Source organism: Oncorhynchus keta, unplaced genomic scaffold (genome assembly GCF_023373465.1).
Source record: "Oncorhynchus keta strain PuntledgeMale-10-30-2019 unplaced genomic scaffold, Oket_V2 Un_contig_16010_pilon_pilon, whole genome shotgun sequence".
NCBI classification, from domain to species: Eukaryota; Metazoa; Chordata; class Actinopteri; order Salmoniformes; family Salmonidae; genus Oncorhynchus; species Oncorhynchus keta.
In genome coordinates, this window is record NW_026279656.1 from 264,001 (window position 1) to 270,000 (window position 6,000).

Consider the following 6,000-nt stretch of genomic DNA (forward strand, 5'->3'; position numbering starts at 1 on the left):
AGCAGTAGTTTATGTAGTGTTTATTGATCCTGTCTGTTCTGATCTAAGAGACTGTCTAGTTTGTTTTGATCCTGTCTGAACTGTCTGGAAAGCTGTAGTTTGTGTTGATCCTGTCTGTTCTGATCTAAGAGACTGTCTAGGAAAGCAGTAGTTTGTGTGTTGATCCTGTCTGTTCTGATCTAAGAGACTGTCTGGAAAGCAGTAGTTTATGTGTTGATCCTGTCTGTTCTGATCTAAGAGACTGTCTGGAAAGCAGTAGTTTGTGTTGATCCTGTCTGTTCTGATCTAAGAGACTGTCTGGAAAGCAGTAGTTTGTGTTGATCCTGTCTGTTCTGATCTAAGAGACTGTCTGGAAAGCAGTAGTTTATTTATTGATCCTGTCTGTTCTGATCTAAGAGACTGTCTGGGAAAGCAGTAGTTTGTGTTGATCCTGTCTGTTCTGACTGTCTCTGTAGTTTGTGTTGATCTCCTGTCTGTTCTGTTTCTAAGAGACTGAAAGCAGTAGTTTATTTATTGATCCTGTCTGTTCTGATCTAAGAGACTGTCTGGGAAAGCAGTAGTTTGTGTCTGATCCTGTCTGTTCTTCTAAGAGACTGTCTGGAAACACCTCCATCCTGTCTGGGAAAGCAGTAGTTTATTTATTGATCCTGTCTGTTCTGGTGTCTAAGAGACTGTCTGGAAAGCAGTAGTTTATGTGTTGATCCTGTCTGTTCTGATCTAAGAGACTGTCTAAGAGACTGTCTGGACACTGTCTCCAGCAGTATGATCCTGTTCTATTTATTGATCCTGTCTGTTCTGATCTATCTGTCTGAGACTGTCTGGAAAGCTGTAGTTTGTTTCTTGATCCTGTATGTTCTGATCTAAGAGACTGTCTGGAAAGCTGTAGTTTTGTGTTGATCTCCTGTCTGTTCTGATCTAAGAGACTGTCTCTGTTGGAAAGCAGTAGTTTATTGTGTTGATCCTGTCTGTTCTGTTCTAAGGGCCTCCATCTGTTGTTTAGGATGGACTTCAACAAGGACATCTGTTGTTTATGGTGTCTTCAACATCTCCATCTGTTGTTTAAGTGTCTTTACATCTGTTGTTTATGGTGTCTCCATCTGTTGTTTATAGTGTCTTCTTTCTGTTGTTTATCTGTCTTCTCATCTCTCCATCTGTTGTTTATCTCTCTTCAACATCTCCATCTGTTGTTTATAGTGTCTTCAACATCTCCATCTGTTGTTTATGGTGTCTTCAACATCTCCATCTGTTGTTTATGGTGTCTTCAACACATCTGTTGTTTACTTCGCAAATATTACGGTGTTCAAATTCCAATTGTTTATCCATGCATGAAATGTGCATGTTGTTTATGTTGACTTAACATGTAGTTTATTATTTCATCCTTGATCATTTGTCTCTGTTGTTTATGGTGTCTTCAACATCTCCATCTACCAGGGCAGTCCTGGTGCCCTGTTGGGGCCCATCTGTTGTTTAAGTGTCTTCAACATCTCCATCTGTTGTTTATGGTGAGACATCTGTTGTTTAGGGACCATCTGTTTATGGTGTCTTCAAACTCCATCTGTTGTTTATGGTGTCTTCAAATCTCCATCTGTTGTTTATTGACTCACCATCAGACCATCTCCATCTGTTGTTTAAGGTGTCTTCAACACCTCCAGGTTACGTGTCTTCAAGACCTCCATCTGTTGTTTATGGTGTCTTCAACATCTCCATCTGTTGTTTACATCTCCATCTGTTGTCTTCAACATCTCCATCTGTTGTTTATGGTGTCTTCAACATCTCCATCTGTTGTTTATGGTGTCTTCAACATCTCCATCTGTTGTTTATGTCTTCAACATCTCCATCTGTTGTTTATGTCTTCAACATCTCCATCTGTTGTTTATGGTGTCTTCAACATCTCCATCTGTTGTTTATGGTGTCTTCAACATCTCCATCTGTTGTTTATGGTGTCTTCAACAATCATCTCCATCTGTTGTTTATGTTGTCTTCAACATCTCCATCTGTTGTTTATGGTGTCTTCAACATCTCCATCTGTTGTTTATGGTGTCTTCAACATCTCCATCTGTTGTTTATGGTGTCTTCAACATCTCCATCTGTTGTTTATGGTGTCTTCAACATCTCCATCTGTTGTTTATGGTGTCTTCAACATCTCCATCTGTTGTTTATGGTGTCTTCAACATCTCCATCTGTTGTTTATGGTGTCTTCAACATCTCCATCTGTTGTTTATGGTGTCTTCAACACCTCCATCTGTTGTTTATGTTGTCTTCAACATCTCCATCTGTTGTTTATGGTGTCTTCAACACCTCCATCTGTTGTTTATGGTGTCTTCAACATCTCCATCTGTTGTTTATGGTGTCTTCCAACATCTCCATCTGTTGTTTATGGTGTCTTCAACATCTCCATCTGTTGTTTATGGTGTCTTCAACATCTCCATCTGTTGTTTATGGTGTCTTCAACACCTCCATCTGTTGTTTATGGTGTCTTCAACATCTCCATCTGTTGTTTATGGTGTCTTCTCCATCTGTTGTTTATGGTGTCTTCAACATCTCCATCTGTTGTTTATGGTGTCTTCAACATCTCCATCTGTTGTTTGGTGTCTTCAACATCTCCATCTGTTGTTTATGGTGTCTTCAACATCTCCATCTGTTGTCTTCAACATCTCCATCTGTTGTTTATGGTGTCTTCAACATCTCCATCTGTTGTGGTGTTTATGGTGTCTTCAACATCTCCATCTGTTGTTTATGGTGTCTTTCAACATCTCCATCTGTTGTTTATGGTGTCTTCAACATCTCCATCTGTTTATTGTTTATGTTGTCTTCAACATCTCCATCTGTTGTTTATGGTGTCTTCAACATCTCCATCTGTTGTTTATGTTGTCTTCAACATCTCCATCTGTTGTTTATCCAGTGTCTTCAACATCTCCATCTGTTGTTTATGGTGTCTTCAACATCTCCATCTGTTGTTTATGGTGTCTTCAACATCTCCTAGTTTATCTGTCTTCAACATGTTTATGGTGTCTTCAACACTAGATATCTGTCTCTCCACATGAAGATCTCCGCTATAATGTCTCCTCTGCCTCCCGGACCAGCAGATCTGCGGAGGATCAGAGACCAGAGATGAGCCAACTGTTGGTGTGATGATGGCCTGAGGCTGGTGACAGTTAATATCAGCTGAATTCAGCCCATTCAGCCACTTCAGCCCTGGGCTAAAAGACAAGCACCGTTTGGCTCTGGAGCACACCATAAATCACAGGCTTCCATAAATCAGCCTGGGGGACCTGTGCAGAGATAGCCAGAGAGAATATGTGTGTGTGTGTGGCTGACAGAAAGACCAGCATTGTCTTCCCACACATCAGGCTTTGACCAGCTAGATATCTGTCTCCCACAGGAAGATCATTAGCCTGTGACCAGCTAGATATCTGTCTCTACACATGAAGATCATTAGCCTGTGACCAGCTAGATATCTGTCTCTACACATGAAGATCATTAGCCTGTGACCAGCTAGATATCTGTCTCTACACATGAGGATCATTAGCCTGTGACCAGCTAGATATCTGTCTCTACACATGAAGATCATTAGATCATTAGCCTGTGACCAGCTAGATATCTGTCTCTACACATGAAGATCATTAGCCTGTGACCAGCTAGATATCTGTCTCTACACATGAAGATCATTAGCCTGTGACCAGCTAGATATCTGTCTCTACACATGAAGATCATTAGCCTGTGACCAGCTAGATATCTGTCTCTACACAGGAAGATCTGTCTCTATCTCCCACAGATCATTAGCCTGTGACCAGCTAGATATCTGTCTCTACACATGAAGATCATTAGCCTGTGACCAGCTAGATATCTGTCTCTACACAGGAAGATCATTAGCTCTGTGACCAGCTAGATATCTGTCTCTACACATGAAGATCATTAGCCTGTGACCAGCTAGATATCTGATCTCTTGTGACCAACTAGATACATCTCCCACAGGAAGATCATTAGCCTGTGACCAGCTAGATATCTGTCTCTACACAGGAAGATCATTAGCCTGTGACCAGCTAGATATCTGTCTCTACACATGAAGATCATTAGCCTGTGACCAGCTAGATATCTGTCTCTACACAGGAAGATCATTAGCCTGTGACCATCTGTCTCTACACATGAAGATCATCTGTGACCAGCTAGATATCTGTCTCTACACATGAAGATCATTAGCCACATGAAGATCATTAGCCTGTGACCAGCTAGATATCTGTCTCTACACATGAAGATCATTAGCCTGTGACCAGCTAGATATCTGTCTCTACACAGGAAGATCATTAGCCTGACCAGCTAGATATCTGACACAGGAAAATCATTAGCCTGTGACCCTAGATATCTCTCCACAGGAAGATCATTAGCCTGTGACCAGCTAGATATCTGTCTCTACACATGAAGATCATTAGCATTTGTGACCAGCTAGATATCTGTCTCTACACAGGAAGATCATTAGCCTGTGACCAGCTAGATATCTGTCTCTCTACACATGAAGATCATTAGCCTGTGACCAGCTAGATATCTGTCTCTTTGACATAGATACCTATCTCCCACAAGATCATCGTGACCAGCTAGATATCTGTCTCTACACATGAAGATCATTAGCCTGTGACCAGCTAGATATCTGTCATTCTGACCAGCTAGATACATCATTGAAGATCATTATCTGTCTCTACACATGAAAATCCTGTGACCAGCTAGATATCTGAAGATCATTAGCCTGTGACCACTAGATATCTGTCTCTACACATGAAGATCATTAGCCTGTGACCAGCTAGATATCTGTCTACACATGAAGATCTGAAGATCTCTGTGACCACTAGATATCTGTCTCTACACATGAAGATCATTAGCCTGTGACCAGCTAGATATCTGTCTCTACACATGAAGATCATTAGCCTGTGACCAGCTAGATATCTGTCTCTACACAGGAAGCCTATCTCCCACAGGAAGATCATTAGCCTGTGACCAGCTAGATATCTGTCTCTACACATGAAGATCATTAGCCTGTGACCAGCTAGATATCTGTCTCTACACATGAAAATCATTAGCCTGTGACCAGCTAGATATCTGTCTCTACACATCTGACAGATCATTAGCCTGTGACCAGCTAGATATCTGTCTCTACACATGAAGATCATTAGCCTGTGACCAGCTAGATATCTGTCTCTACACATGAAGATCATTAGCCTGTGACCAGCTAGATATCTGTCTCTACACATGAAGATCATTAGCCTGTGACCAGCTAGATATCTGTCTCTACACAGGAAGATCATTAGCCTGTGACCAGCTAGATATCTGTCTCTACACATGAAGATCATTAGCCTGTGACCAGCTAGATATCTGTCTCTACACATGAAGATCATTCTGTGACCAGCTAGATATCTGTCTCTACACATGAAGATCATTAGCCTGTGACCAGCTAGATATCTGTCTCTACACATGAAGATCATTAGCCTGTGACCAGCTAGATATCTGTCTCACACTGAAGATCATCTGTCTCTACACATGAAGATCATTAGCCCGTGACCAGCCTGATATCTGTCTCTACACATGAAGATCATTAGCCTGTGACCAACTAGATATCTATCTCCCACAGGAAGATCATTAGCCGTGACCAGCTAGATATCTGTCTCTACACATGAAGATCATTAGCCTGTGACCAGCTAGATATCTGTCTCTACACATGAAGATCATTAGCTGACCAGCTAGATATCTGTCTGAAGATCATTAGCCTGTGACCAGCTAGATATCTGATCATTCTACCACATCTGAAGAAGATCATTAGCCTGTGACCAGCTAGATATCTGTCTCTACACAGGAAGATCATTAGCCTGTGACCAGCTAGATATCTGTCTCTACACATGAAAATCATTAGCCTGTGACCATTAGACCTAGATATCTGTCTCTACACATGAAAATCATTAGCCTGTGACCAGCTAGATATCTGTCTCTACACAGGAAGATCATTAGCCTGTG